This window comes from Megalops cyprinoides, chromosome 16, assembly GCF_013368585.1.
Source record: "Megalops cyprinoides isolate fMegCyp1 chromosome 16, fMegCyp1.pri, whole genome shotgun sequence".
Classification (NCBI taxonomy): domain Eukaryota; kingdom Metazoa; phylum Chordata; class Actinopteri; order Elopiformes; family Megalopidae; genus Megalops; species Megalops cyprinoides.
Window position 1 is genome coordinate 25958776 of NC_050598.1, and position 16277 is coordinate 25975052.

At 45.8% G+C, this 16277-nt stretch overlaps 1 protein-coding gene across 1 annotated transcript in view; it reads left to right on the plus strand.

The window, feature by feature from the left end:
- The window catches only part of gpc3 (glypican 3), an 88346-nt gene that overhangs the window by 30543 nt on the left and 41526 nt on the right, over positions 1–16277 (plus strand). The gene's annotated exons all lie outside the window — the stretch shown is intronic.

A 16277-nucleotide genomic window follows, 5' to 3' on the forward strand; every position in this document is an offset into this window, starting at 1 on the left:
GAGTGGAGGTGAGCAAGTCTAAAACTCACAGTTCAGCGTGGCTGACTCGCTGGACATGTGGGACTTGAGGCTTTAAACTGGGACAACTTTTTTTCTGAAGTAGAGCTTTTTCCTCTGTCTATTGTAGCATTAGTCCTGTCCTCGACAGTCCATGTCTAGCCAGTCCTCACCTTGGGTCAGGGAAGATGGTCTCATTGAAGAGAGAGCAAAGAGCTGTAGGACTCTGTGTGTGTGTGTGTGTGTGTGTGTGTGTGTGTGTGTGTGTGTGTGTGTGTGTGAGTGGTGTGATATGGATGCTTGAGTATATGTGTTTGTGCATATTTATATGTGTGTTTGTGTGCCTGAGTATGTGTGTGTGCATGTGCGGTCTTTATGTTTGTGTGTATGTGTGTGTGTGTGTGTGTGTGTGTGTGTGTGTTTGTGTGTCTGTATGTGCGTGTTTGTATATGTGTGATTGTGTATCCAGTTGCAGCTCGGCCTGAGTGATGTATACCCTTCCTCGTTAGCTGGCTCCTGGGCCAGGGCTCTAATTATCCTGTGTCAGACAGGACCTCCCCTCAAACAGATGTCTGGATCAGGGAGATCTGACGGCCTGGATCAAAGCCAAAGAAAATAATTACCCAGCACCGCTCTCCCCTTTCTTACGTAAGAGTCCCACTGTCTCTCCTGCCCACAGAGAAACCACTTCATCCGTTCAGCAGAGGGAGAGAAGACAACAAAGGAGGCAAACGCAGCGCGGTCAATAGAGGCAGGAAGCAACAAAACGGTCCTGTTAAGCTGGGCCTCTCGTCTGCCGGTAACTCCGGCACCAGCGGTTCCTCTGATGCCGCATGTACAGACGGAGTATTGCGACGTTGCAGAACAGCGGGGAGCGGGCGCATTAAAGCTGCGCAGAACGGGACGTCAGTTCCGCTGCAGCTCAGCCCCACAATTATTATCGCTCGGCTGGGCGTCGATGGAAGTGCATTTGCGAGGAAGGACCCGAATCTGGATTGTGGGTATTATTTCCAAGGCTGTTTTTCACATGCTGATGTACATGCACCCTTTAAAAAGTCTTTGTTCTGAGCTGAACCTTTTGCAGTCACCCTCTTGAGCTAATATCGGGTCTGGTTGCAGTGAACAGACAGGTCTGTTTACTTGCCGTCGCCCCTGCCCCCCCCCCTCCCCCCCTCGCAGAAGTTTAAGTTAGTAGATTCTCCGAAGCCTCTTAGGGGACCCTCAGCAGGATCAACCCCACAGGCCGAAGGAGGGCTGTCACTTAATAGCCTCGATTTCACAGAGCGACAGGGGAGATGTCACAGGGAATCTCTCCCGGGGAGAAGCGTAGCTCTCGCGCTAAAAAGCAGTCACTCTGTCCGCCCGGCCCCATGCCGGCCGACCACCGACCGTGACAGCCGACATGGCATGGGGAAAAGGGCGGCGTTAGCGACAAAGCTATGATGACACCGGGAATGAAACGGCCGTTGGAGCGAATCGCGCCGGCGATGCGTGAAACGGCGAGATGGGAACGCCTCCTGCTGGGAGGTGAACTTTTGGCACCCGGTGGAGGCGCGGTCTCGACACCCGTGGTGCACAGGAACGGGACCGTTCTGACAGGTGTAAAAGGGTACTGGTCGACCTGAATGTGTACCCATTTGCAGGTGAGCCCCCCCCCAACCATCCCACTGAGCTCTGTGGGGACCTGCCCGTTGCCATGGGAGCTCTGGCCCAGTGAGACTCAGCCTGCATGAGGAGAGGCGGCTTCTCTCAGCCTAATTTAACCCTGGCATGAGGGAATGATGCTTTTCGTATTAAGAGTTATTAATGCATGGAATATCTTACTAGGATGTGTGGTGGAAGCAGACACCCTTGGTGTGTTAAAAACCAAGCTTGACACAGTGGTGGATACTCTCTAGACTGTAGGCGCTGCTACAAGCCGAGATGGGGTGAATGGCCTGTTCTCATCGCTAAACTTCCCCATGTGTTTGTGTTCTGATGTTCTCCCGCTCACTCATCAGCTCTCCAACACTGTGGCCTCTATGGCCAGCTTTTTGGCAAGGAGGAGTTCAGCACCAAGGACAGCACCTGTGGAGCTGCCGGGACTTCCTGACACACACACACACACACACACAAAATCAAATTTAATATGGCTTTATTAGCATGACTAAACAGGAACAGGTGTACTGCAGTGTCAAAGTCAAATATGTAGAAACGCACGGAAAATTCTTCCTGCCCACTGTCCCTCAGGCTGTGACACTTAGACACATACCTTACTCACTCACCAACTCACTAACTCACTCACACGCACACACACACACTCACTCATACACTTACACTCACACTCACACTCACGCACACACACACACTCACAGACACACACTCTGTCACACTCACCCAGACACACACTCACTCACTCACTCACTGACACACACTCTGTCACACTCACCCAGACACACACTCACTCACTCACTCACTGACACACACACACACACACGTACAAACACTCTCTCTTTCGTATGATTTAAACTGTGAACACCGCCTCTCCCGTTCTGAGTGCTTTCATTCTCTCCCCTGTTCCACTCACTGTACTCCTTCCCCCTCCTCTACACACCTCAAATTACCCCTTTAAATTTCTCCTCTTTTCTTGTCATCTCTATCCCTCTGCACCTGCTTGTCTTCCCCCCTTCATACCGTATCAGTGCGATGATCTGCATCGCTCTGTCTGTCTTTTCATCTCTCCCTTCTTCTCCTTCTTCCTCACCCTAAGCTTTTAATGTTTGAGACATATTCATCTTGACACGAGCAGTTGCCTGGAATAATAAATATTTCATCAGCTTTCTCTTTTTTTTTTTTATCGTGGGGCAAATACAAAGAGGAAGTGAAGGAGAAGTTTTTTTTTTTCTTCTTCTTCCCTTTCAACTTCATTTACATTCCTGAATTTGTCAGATGCCCTCACTTCCACTACCCCCACCGCCAACACCCAACCCCTTCCTGAGAATGAGGAAACGGTTCATTGTCAGGAAACATTGACAGGGGGCGGGGATGGGGGCTTTGGGGGGGGGGGGGGGTGATGGGGGGTGGCTATGACAGGTGACTGCAGCGTCAGTCTCTGTCTGTTTATGTCATGAACAGGGAGATGACAACTTTTACAGTGATCAGAGCTTGACTCCTGCTGTCACGGTAACGCAGCTGTTCATACAGAGCAGATCACAGTGACCAGTCAAGGCAAGAGAAACAGACCTCTGGGATAGACCCAAGAGATGACCGTTGGTGCTCTGATATCACTGATATAACTGATATCAAATATCAAACATTTATGGTTCACTTGTACAACAAGCTCTCCTTTCAGCAGTGTTTGTGTCTGACAGTCTTGCTCCAGGTATGGATTCTCTAGAACACTCACGCTTTCATGAACCAAGCCCCAGTGTTACCGGCTAGGGAGTGGTTCAGAAAACAGACACGCCATATTCAACACAGAGCGGTGAAAGGAGGTGAAACAATGCACAACTTCACTGTTATCACAATGTCAGCGTCTGGAGCACAGTGTGGCAAAACAGCACTAGTCGGGCCACTGACAGGCTCACCACAGTTAATAGCTAACACCTGCTGCAGAGATTCTGCTGACACAAACAATGGAAGTCACATTACGTGACATTATGTCACAGTTGCTTAGGAGAGGCTCCAGAGTGACTTACATAGGTTACAATTTTTACCTGTTATCCATTTATACAGCTGGATATTTACTGAGGCATTTCAGGTTAAGTACTTAGCCCAGGTGTGCAATTGCAGTGACACGCCAGAGAATTGAACCAGCAGTCTTACCAGTATATCACTCTACTGCCCCTGCCACCGATCTCTCAGACAAAGAAACCCTGAAGAACAATGTCAGAGATTTGTTGCTGGGAATAATGAAATATGTTTAAACTATTTTAAAATCATATGAAGATGAATTCTAATATATATTAAAAGTAGGGACTGGATTAATTTTAAATCAGAAAAATGAATCCATTATTCTTAATTTAACATTTTTGACTCCATTATAAAATCCGTAGGATTCCATATTCTGTTCAGTATTCTGCCAAATTCTAAAAATAAAGATTTGGCATATCCTAAGATGCTACAGATGATTGTTTCCTCTATTGTAATATCTAGCTGTGCTCTGGGAGTTGAGCACGCTTTGTTCATCAGACAAGGACTGTGTGAGCTGTGTGCATTTCTCTGTTCCTCTGTTGAGAGAGAGAGAGGGAGAGGGAGAGGGAGAGGGAGAGAGAGACAGAGAGAGGGAGAGACAGAGAGAAAGTCTACAGTGAAATGGGTCATGATGTGTTGGCCTGGGATTGTGGCCTACAGACTTTCCCTGTTTATCCGGGCCAGGAATGGGCAAACCCATTCCTGCAGTGCTATGGATATTTCTGGTCTTTGTCCCATCACATTTCTTACAGAACATGGCTCAGTTATTACACTAAATGAATGTAATGTGGTGAAATGGGAAGTTTATTTTGTTATTAGCTAGATAATTAGCTTTTTCATGCTGCTATGTTCCCAAAATTGTTTAAAGTCTGTCAGCTAGCTTGTTCTGTAGCTAGCTTGCCCGGATAACAGAATAGACATGCTTGGTTTCTATGACTGTGTTGGGAAAACAATCAAACAACTTATGTTTGTACAGCCAACAGCACAACAAGCGACATTCATGGTCCGATGTAGAAATGTAGAATGTAATGTAATGTAGAGAAACTCCCAATAAGTGGATGTTTTGCCTTTCAAAATTTTTCTACAGATAATCCTCAATAGTGTGTTTTATGACCTCCAACATGGTGGATTACTCAGTAAATCTGTGAATAGGAGAATGCATGGAAGTGTGGTTACCATCACAGCAATTAAACAGACGGCCTTTTTCTTTAAGCACAAGTATTTGGAGTTCATTTGAGGCTACTTTCCATACGATACCATGCATTTCTGTTCTCCCGGGCACCAAAGTCCCCAAGCTGCTTCTCAGTATAAAACCAGATATTCAATTAAAAATGTATGGCACAAACTGCTTTTCTGAAAGGACAAGTTGACCTTTCTCTTTTGTTTTACTTAGACGGAACCTCTTTGATTCGGGAGACAGCCGTGAAAATGCTGTTACACTTTCAGAAATCAATTATATTATTAAAGCAATGTTTGTTTCCTTACATCTGAATAAATAATGTCAGGGAATGTATCAGTCAGTTTGGATCTTGGAAAAATAAAAATCAAGTCTGCAGAAATCTGTATGAGAAATTATAGCTTGCTCAAGTGTGTGTTTGTGTGTGTGTGTGTGTGTTGCATCATCATGGTGTTCCTTTTCTCATGGAATTAATATGGGATAAATAGATAAATATCAAAGTAATGTAATGTAAGATACAGAAATGGACGATGTAAATAGAGAAATTACACGTATCTTAGCATTGAGATGGTGGATGGTTTATATGGTCATCTACAGTTTAGTGTAAAGAAGCTACAAGAATACTTAATATATTGAGAAGCATGGATACTAGTTGAAGGAGAATTTTAAATGCACACGTAGTAAACACTTTTATTTGATAATTGTATCTAGAGGCTCTGTGATCTTTTCATTTAACCTTTTAACTTGAAGATTAATAGGGTTCCGTGTAAGAGAGAGTCCATTGATGTCAGGTTTGATTAAAATCCATTCATAAGTGGCCTGGTTGAAAACCAGAACCAGGAACATTGCAGCCTTGACTTACATGAAAATTGAAAGTGTCCGATGGAATTTGTGAGGGCAGCATTTGTGTTAGGTTTTACCAAAGCCCACGTATACACAGTCAAGCTGCATACCAGAAATAAAAAAACTTTCAGGGGGCTTCTGTGACCTTGCCCTTTGACGTTGTGTTCTGAAAATCAACAGAAAATCAATAATTGACTGTAAATCACTTTTATGAAGGGTGGAAGGGCAACCTGAAAAAACAGGGCCCTTTTTGACTTTGTCAGCGAGTCATAAAAACTCCCTCTTCAGTCTTAGTTTGACCCCTCTCTCCTCGTGGGTGCCCTGTTGATATTGAAGGTCATTTTATTTAGGTCACTGCCTTCCATGCTGAGGAAGAAAGACAGATAAACGCATTTTCTGCTTCTCTCCTTCTGCAACAATCTGTCTTCACTTTAACAGTCTTACGGTCTTATTTTCTTTTCCCTTGTCAGTTTGGCCTGTTACGCTTGTTCTGTTGTGATTATCTTTCACGTTTATATATAAATGTGGGAACCTTCAAGCAATATATATGTTAAATTAAATATATTTATTAAAAAATCAGGGAGGCAAAATATTACCTTTGCTCTGCCTCTAGATTCTCTTGCATTTAACCAACCTCAACCAACACATACCTACTGCTGTGCATTACCCCAAATGTTCAGATCACTCCCTTTCCCTGTTTCAGTGCCTGTATTATCTCAAGTCCTCAGCTGCTAGCTCCGATATCCCCGGTATTTCTGTACACACGCGCATGCACACCTGCCCCAAAACCTTCAGCGTCCCCTGCTCTCCGTGTAATGGATTAATTAAGCTCCTCTCACCCCATGATCCTGGAAAGCTTCGTCTCTTTCCGCTGGTGGGCATGGAGGCGGCGGGACCAGCCCATTCATCAGCGGGGCCAGGGGACTGGGAGGTGGGGGTGCGGGCAGGGGTGGGAGGGAGAGGGAATGGGACCGGGAGAGTAAGGGAGACAGGGTGGAAGAGGGTAGCGCTCTCCTGAGCGGCGCTGTGAGATTTTAAAAAAAGTCTCTCCCATTGTAAGGGTGACGGAAATCCCGAATATAATGCATGGTGTGCTGAAAGGTGCGGAGGGGGGTAGGGTCAGGGCGGTGATAGGGGTCAGTGATGGGAAGGGCAGGGGGGAGGGGTAGGGAGTTTTTAGGGCAGAGAGGGGACGAGACCTCGCCGTTGATTAATAACTCTGGTGGGTGTTGCGTTTCTGCCCCATTGTTGCTGCCAACCAACACATTTATTTTAATTTCACGAGGGAGACCCTTTTTTTTTAGATAGATGGATTGCAGTATTGTATAGTGCGAGGGAAAAAGGGGGAGAGAGAGGGAAAGTGGGGAAGGGGAGGAAAGTGTGTCTTGCCTGGTTGGTGGGAGGAAGGGATGGGGGACACACTAATTAACAGAGAGGAGAAGAGAGGGAGGGATGAAAGGGAGGGAGAGTGCAGGCGGTGAGCGTGGGCCGGCCTTTGATCAGCCCGCCGCCTGTGGAGGCAGGGAGCCATGCTCGAGCTTACAGCATGTGCCGCCTCGCCCCGAGCGCGCCGGCTCCTAACGAGCGGAGCGGGAGAGCGCGCCGCCACGCGCCGAGCGCCTCGTCCCAAATTAGAGAGACGCGCGCCGCAAGCTGTGCCACCCGCGGGGCGGGGAGGGGGTGGCGCGTGGGGGGGTGGCGCGTGCCTCATTCCGTACCCATGCAATTTCGGAAGGATCGTTTCCCACCCTGGTGCGAGGCAGATGGGAGGTTAGGTGTAGGTGAGGGAGGAGGCGGAGGGTGTTTGCCTTGTACATAATGAGTCCCCCGTTTAGATGTGCCCCGCACATGCAAAGTGCAATCTTATTCCATGCAATTTGCACGCCTCTGTGTCTGAGAAGTGACAGGCAGTGTTTGCGGCGTCTGAGATATCTCTCCAAGCCCACAGCTTGTAATGGGGAGAAGGCGTCTGTGCTCCTCTAACACTGGCACCATGAGGCTGGGTGATCCTCCTCTCTTCCTCTTCCTCTCTCCCCTGTTTCTCACTCTCCCACTCTCTCTGGTGCCTCTGTCTCTTCCTGTTTGCATGCAGATCCATCTCCTCTGATTAGTCTCTTATAGATTCACATACTCTCTCACACACACACAGTCTCTCTCTCTCTCTCTCTCTCACTCACACACACACAGACACTCTCTCGCTCTCTCATACACACACGCTGTGTCTCTCTGCCTGCGTCGGTTTCTTGAACTTCAAACACATTTTTATATCCCCATGGTCCCCTTCCTCTTAGACCCAGCCTGCGGTTCTTCTTTCTTCCTATCATCTGCTTAAAGTCCTTTTCTTCATGCATTTCAAACAATGTCTAATTTCTTGGATTAAAAAAATTACAAAAGCTCTCTGGATACGGAGAACGGGGAGCAATACGGGCGAGCAGAACTTTTGTTTTGCAGTGTCACAAAAAAAAAAAAAAAAAAAAAAAGCTTTGGCCAACTCCGTGTGTCTGCGATTTGCCTGCCGCGATGTCGTGGTTGCCCTGTCGTGGTTTTTGCGGATGCGTGGCCGTGGCTGAGGTCCTGCACTCCTCTGATTGGCCGGGGTTGTGCGAGAACGTGACAGCGCGGTGTTTGAGAGCTGTGTTCTGCGTGTCTGCAGGCTGGCACCACTTTACTCGCAGTCTTTGATTGTGGCTTCAAAGCACTGCCTGCCGCTGTCCCAGCGCTCTCCTTCAGCACGCTCTTGCTTTATTCCCACTCATTTTGCCTCCCCGTCAGCATGCTTATTTTTTAGCCGTACGCCGCTCGAGTGAGCTCACATCAGCGTCTGGGACTGAAACCGGGGCTCCGAGACCAAGCTCAGCTGTAGCCTTCGGCGACCACATGACCCAAGGTCATTGTGGCAAACAGCAAACAAAGACGCTCGGAAGCACAAACCCCCAATGTCAGTCCTCTGAAGTTTTCCAGCTTGCTTGACTCTTTCATTGCTGATTGAGGTCTGCTCCCTTAATATCTGGACACCTGTTCATCTGTACATCTGTCTGTCTGTTTTTCTGTCTGTCCCCATTTCCTTATCAGCTCCCAACACTTGGGTATCTGCACCCATGCTGAGCGTTTTTTTTTTTACACTCATAAAGGATATGCCAGCTTCTCTCTATCTGTCCGTCCATCTGTCTCCCTGTCCCCGCCTCACTCTCAGCTCCCTAACTCTTTATCTGTCTGCGTGTGCGATCCTCCTTTATCTGCGTCTGTCAGGCTGCGCCGGTGAGTAATTCAATGCCATGTCCGGGGCCGTGTGGTTTGAGAGATGCTATCCAGGGCTTACCAGCAGTCTGCCTCGCTCCCTTCCTGGAAGAAGCCCACCCCCTGCCGACTCTCCGCTCCACATCAATTACGGTGCTGAGGCGAGTTAAACAGCAGCCCTCGGAGTAACTGAGAGCGCCAGGCGAGAGGCCGGCGATACGGGTGCTCTCAGGTCTGCTGTTCGGTCCAATTACGGAGAGAAGACATCACTCCCACGTCGGACCAACCGAGAACCAGAATCAATAGCAGTGATATGTATGTGTTTGCTTGCAAGGTTTGTGTGTTTGTGTTGCATGTGTGTGCTTGTGTGAGTGGTAATGAACTAATGTTGCTATGATTTACGAGGATGTGGATTGTGTGGAACTGTGAAGTTATTTAACTTAAATGTGCGTTTTAGCCCTTATCTGTGTTGCTGTAGTGGAAGGGCCAGGTGGGGCAGAGTCCTGCATCTGTCTCTGTGGCAGCTAGAGGTGACACTTCATCAGGGAAATTGATTAGTCCTATTGCATGGGTAATTTATTGATGATTTCTGCTGGGGGGATAATGAGTGCACGAACCCCCTGATTGATGTAGCGGCAGTGAACACGTGTGCACTTTCGCCGTAGTGAAGGAATCACTGGAATGGCTCAGCTCATTAAAGGGAAGGGTCAGGCATATGCAAGGGATAGGGCGAGCAGCAGTTTCTTTCTGAGTTCCTTCTCCTGCAAAATGGCTAGAGGAGAGAACCAGGGTGTCACTGGAAGTATTGGTGGTGGGCCTCTAGGGGGCAGTCTTCTCTCTGGACTAAGCAATGGTCCTATGCTGTGACGACCATTCTGTGGTGCAGTGTACAATGTCCTCGGATGAGGCATTAGACAGAGGATCCAACTCACTATTAAGAATCCCATGTCAGCCAAGAATCCCATGGCTGAGCTGGTCAGATTCCCAATACGGATCTCTAACGCTGGCCACGTCATCATCCCCCAGGCAAACTGGCTAAAAGAATCCCTCCTACTCCACCTCAATTGATGTGTGGTCCAAAATGGCTGCCGTCTATCACCAAGGAGGGATGAAAGGCGAAATGTACTTGCAGATTGTTATCTTTTTTCCAGTTAGTGACATTCAAGTGTAGACACCCATTTGGGACATCTCCTTGTCGCTTTTCCACAAATAAAACAGAACTTTCTGCCAATACAGTAATTATATGTCACTGGTGTTTACTCTTCACATTCACCACAGTCCCCACCTGTCTATTGGGATGGGAGTCTTCAGTGATCCGTCAGGGATCTCAGGGCAAAGAATCATGCCTTGGGCCTGCTGTAGGACCATGACTGTGGTGTTTCATGGACACTTAACTGCACTGCCATTGGTTGCTTTGACAGATGGCTTGAGTGCATGTAAACTAAACTCTGAATCTGTGGAGTCTTCCTGTTGTCATGTCATGCAATACCTTACAGATGGTGCTTGAGTCGATTAGCGGTAGTTACCTCTTAAACCTCAATAAATCAAATTACCAGTGGGTTCTGCATTTCGCTACTGGATCTCTGGATCTCTTCACTAGATACCTTGATTAGGCTTTTGAACCCTATAAAATACTCAAGTTGCACAGATGGAAAGTCCCACAGGTTACATATGAAAACATGCAGTATGTCCCTTAGCATCTGTTGACAAGAGGGGCCCTCTAGCTCCCTCTACTGGTTGCCTCTCACCCAGCATTTTTTCCTCCACTGGGCATCCTTAGCTTCATAGGGAAAGTCACATAACTCATCTCCACGGCGGCGTCTCTGAGGCCAGGGTACCAGACCTTGCTTCTCCCATCAACCGATTCAGTTGCAGGGTCCATTGCGAGTACCTGTAGTTAAAACAGCCTCCCTCCATTAGACGATACCCGATCCTCGTAATGTGCAAAGAACTGAAACATAAATGCGGGAAATGGGGAGGCAATGATTATTACCCTGATCTCTATGCCCCAGCTGCTAAGAGCCTGCATCCCTCTTCCAGGTTAAAAAGCCAACCTCCATAGCCATTAAATTCTATATTTCTGCACCAGGTCTGCAAGTGATACACTAAGCTTTTTTTTTTAGTCACATGACTGTCTTCTCGAGGCATTCCTCAGAAATTGATGAGGAAAGTATGAAGTATATGAACAAACTTTCTCTCCTCTATGTATATGTCTGTCTCTCCCTCCATTTGTACAAACCCCAAACTATGTAACCGAGAGGCGTTTGGATTTGATGAGCAAAAAATCAAGTATGTGTGTGTGTGTGTGTGTGTGTGTGCGTGTGCATGCATATGTGTGTTTATGTGTATATGTGTGTTGATGTGCGTATGAGTGTTTATGAGTGTGTGTGTGTGTGTGTGTGTGTGTGTGCGTGTGTGTTTGCACGTGTGTGTGTGTGCGCGAGTACTTGTGCGTATCCGCAGCTCTCACCTCTGTCCACTCCTCTGCTGGTGCTGCATGTCAGTATGTGTGTCCCTGTACACATTGATCACAAACACAAACGACTCTGGCACAGCAGGAAAACAGCCCAGACGTCAACACAGGGCTACACCCCTGTCCTTAACCCCTGTCACCACCACTGTCCTACATACACACACTCTCTCTCACACACACACACACACACACACACACACACACTGTTTATCCTCTGATGCAGGGAGGGAAGGGAGTTAACAGGTCCGGTGTTTGAAGTGCAATATGACTGTTTTCTGCGGTTGCATATGCTGCAAGCTGGAGGGATTTACTCCGGTGTCTGTTCTGTGCCCAGTAATGCCAGCGGCAGAGCCGGGCCGTACAAGCTGCCGCTTTATAGCAGGCCACTGGATAGACTAGAAAGGACAAGCAGAAGGAGGTAGAGGAGTCCATCCTACACCCGGACGTGAGACGAGCCACATTACCGTGGTGACTGAGGCAGGGACATAGAGGAACAAAGCCTTTCACTCAATCACTTCAGTCTTCAAGCTTGTATGGACATCAACCACCTTTCTCTGCTGACAAACAACCCCCAGGGGTTTGGCTCACCAACAGTGGCTCTCACTGTATTCATGTCTAGCTTTTTTGGTCTTATCAAGGACATAAGCAGCATCTGTCTGTCTGTCTGTAAACATTTAAATACGAAGGCAAGGATGTTATTTCAGCCAAACCTTTTTAAGTTTCCTTGAATTTACAAAAAATTGGTGAAGCATTATCATGCAACAAAAAATCAAGTCTCACACTGGAGCGTCTCATAAACAATAATAAACTTTAAATATTGTGCTTTATGATGTGGCAGTCTCCCTTGCGGGGGCTCCCTTAGGTTCATACCTTAATGGCTTTTTATCCAATGTTTTTACTGCCTGGTTGTAAAGTAATTTTATAGACTCGCGTATTGCCAGATTAGCCCGAGAACATGATGTGAAGCAGAAGACTAACTGAGAAAAGATCATGGAATGCATAAATAATTGGCCAGTGTCAGAAGCCAAACTGTTTCTAATTAACCTAAAACAATTTAATCTTGTTGTTTATGCCCTTCGGCAAATGAATCCAAAGTGAATCCAAAATGATACCTAAATGTTTTACTACTGTTACCTGTGAAATTGTTCTTTTTGTGTTGAATTTACACATAGATGTTCAAAACAGGCTGTTTTCTGAGCGTATTGTCTTGCCGGCACTTGGTTGGATAAAAATTAAATTGCATTTGCTAGTTCAATAATACATAAATTAGTTACCAACAACACTGGCATTAGTAACTACTCAGTCTGGGACAACATATCAACTGTCTCTAACTTTTTGTAACACTTACAGCGCACTTGTCAATATTTTCCAGCTCATTAATTTTTAAAATGGCTGTTCATGTTACATTACACTATTGTCATTTAGCAGATGCTCTTATCCAGAGCAACTTACATAGGTTACAGTTTTTTGACAGATTATCCATACAGGTGGATACTGACTGAGGCAGTTGTAGGTTAAGTACCTTGCCCGAGAATACAACAGCAGTGCTGCAGTGAGGCATCAAACCAGCAACCTTTCGACTGCGAGACCTGCTCCTTACCACTATGCTAAACTGCCATGATGCTTTTCACTCATCACAATGTTATGACTGAACTGCAGCTTTCCTTGATCCACGGCTCTGTAATCCTGACTTTTTCTTTACAGACCAGGCCAGAACAAGCATAACATTAGCAGTGTTCAAGACAGTGAGTGAGTATCCTGCAAATAGCTGCCCCTGCTGAATACAGCACCGGGGTCACGTGGAAAAAGGTAACAGCCGGAAACTCTTGCACTATTGGGGAACCCCTGTATGGGAAACCCCTGTATGGGAGAACCTCTGTATGAGGAATCCCTGTATTGGAGAATTCCTGTATGGGGAACCCCTGTATGGGAGAATCCCTGTTTGGGAGAACCTCTCTATGGAGAACCCCTGTATTGGAGAACCTATGTATGGGAGAACCTATGTATGGGAGAACCTATGTATGAGGGAACCCCTGTATGGGAGGACCTCTGTATGAGGGAACCCCTGTATGGGAGAACCCCTGTATGGGAGAACCCCTGTATGGGAGAACCTCTGTATGGGAGAACCCCTGTAGTATAATGTACTGTGATGTAGTATAGTGTAGTATAATGGTAAGGAGCAGGCTTTGTAACTGAAAGGTTGCTGGTTTGAGTCCCCTGCTGGGGCACTACTGCTCTACCCTTGGACAAGGTTCTTAACCCAGAATTGCCTCAGTAAATATCTAGCTACATAAATGCATAACATGTAAAAATTGTAAACTGTGTAAGTCTCTCTGGGTAAGAGTGTGCTAAATGACTGTAATGTAACTGTAAAACCAAACCAAACTGTGAACACACTTCTGTTCCTCAGCAAAAATTCATTGGACCTTGTGACTTACAAGTTTATTTACAATTGATTTTGTTTGTTTTTTTTATTTCAAATATTAGTATTGATGTTTTACTTTAACTCCAGTAGCAGTTATTTAATTTTCTTCACAAAGTTTATTGGACATAATTTGACAGCTGAGCGTGCAAAATTCTGAGCTGAGCTAAATTCTCCGTTGGTTTGTCGTTAAACTTCCTTTAATGAAGAGTGGCATGTGCACTCTCCGTTTTTTTAAAGTTATATTTGATATTTTCACTGCTATGTGACACAACAGGTCACATTAAATGAAGAATTGATAGGAAAAGTAGGAGTACGAGCAGGACTTTGCTGTAGTTCAGTAACAGTTCAGTTCAATTCAGTAACTGAAAGGTTGCCGGTTCGATTCCCCACTGGGGCACTGCTGATGTACCCTTGGGGAAGGTACTTAACTGACAATTTCCTCAGTAAATATCCAGCTGTATACATGGATAACATTGTAAAAACCTGTAATTGATGTAAGTTGTTCTGGATAAGAGCGTCTGCTAAATGCCAATAACGTATAATGTAATGTAATAATGCAAAAACAGGGGTAATTGTTCTGAGTGCTCATTAGCCGTTGCTCGTGGGGTTTAGCAGTCAGGCTACGTGCAAATCTCACTACAATCCTGTATTCTGTCAGTCTGTAACATTTCGGTCCCTTGGGTCCATGTGGAAACAGTGGAATCAGCATGTTTCTCACACACTGGTCATCAGCAGCGGTATGCTTCATATTTCTGTCTCTGTTAGAGCTGACATGCATTTGGACTACAATAGCATCTGACGAGAGGGACTCGTAGGTATCCCATTTGTTAGTGTAACTAGGGCATTTCTAGGTTGTGAGGAAAGCAGCTGAAGACAGTATCAATCAAGCTGTGTGGCTGTGGTCATTGGGAATATCGTCAGGAAGGGGGAGGTACTGCTGTATCCTTGATCAGGGTACTCAACCTGCTTAACAAATGATAAAGGCATGTGTGCAATGGATACTGCAGAATGCACACAGCCCAAAATAGGTGTCTGCTTCTCAAAAGGACAATGCCATGTCTCATCTCCCTACTGCCCCCCATAACTCATCCACCTCTATACCACCACAAAATCACGTTTCCCGGTGGAGTAACCTAACCCCCCAACTCCCCCCCCCAAAAAAACTCCCCTCTCTTTGTGGCAGTTAATCCTTTGTAATTCATACCCCTCTTTACAGAACGGATTTGGGTGCTCTGGCCTTTTTGCCACTTTGCTGATAAGACTTCTTTTTCGCTGCCTCAAAACATTTTTTTTTCCACATCATTTAAAAATGCATCTGATTATTTTCCTTCTTCAAATCATCTCCTCCTCCCTTTCTCTCCTTTTTATTCTAAATAGTTTTTTAAAAAACATCGCTTTGGACCAGCTCCTCTGCTGTGACTCAAATCAGGATTAAAACATTGCTTTAAAGTCCTTAAGACCCTTGAAATATGCTTACATTTTTATGTGGAAAGGTCACAGTGAGATCCGAGTTCGTTATGCGATATGATTTTTCACTGGCTGTTTATTTCTTCAGCTGGTAGTTTGTGGTGGACGTGTCCACTCTTCCCAGTGTAAGCATGTTACAGTGCATACATATGTTGTATATGATGGTGTTAATTTCAGAAGTATGTTTGTCTTGTCACATAAGAACAGGAGGCTCAATTTAAAGTTTCGAAGGTTCTTTGCGCGAAGAGGATTATGCCGTTACTGCCACCTAACATGTGGGGCCTGATTTGCTAAGAGTTATGATAATGGCTACTCTTTTGCTTGCATTATTAAAGTAATTGCACATGCAGTGTTTTTTTTCCTTTTTGCACCTGATCTACTAACAGTAATTAGGTCAACAAAGACAGTTGCATTCCTTCCATAAAATATTTCTGCACGTGGGGTGATTTGATTTCAGTCATGGCGGATTTAGATGCACGATTGGACACCAGCTCATGACAAGCAAAAAATTTAATTTGAGCCAGAAGAGCTGGTGCTGTTGGTGGAAGAGGTGAACCAGCACGTTGCAGCTCTGCGGCAGCAAAATACCAGTACAGCAAGCAGAAATGTGATACAGAAAGGACAAATGCAGTGGGGGAAAAACCCAAAAAGAACCGTTGATGAGATAAAAAGAGAGATGGCAAGATTCATAGTCGCCTTCTGGCTACGATGACAGTAGCCATTACAATAGCGCACGTTAGCACTAAGTCTAACATCTGCCTCCCCTATGTATTAATATACATGTGCAATTATGTTTCGTGTAATTGCTTTGAATCCTGGTAAATTGCATTAATTATTTCACTATCATCTATTAGCATTTTCTCCTCCTTCTGTTTTGCCCTTTCCCATAGGAAACGCCTACAATTACGTATTCATTTATATGAAACAGCAGAAAAGATTCAGCCAGAAAATGAGATTCAGCCATCCTGGCGCATCAGTACACCGGA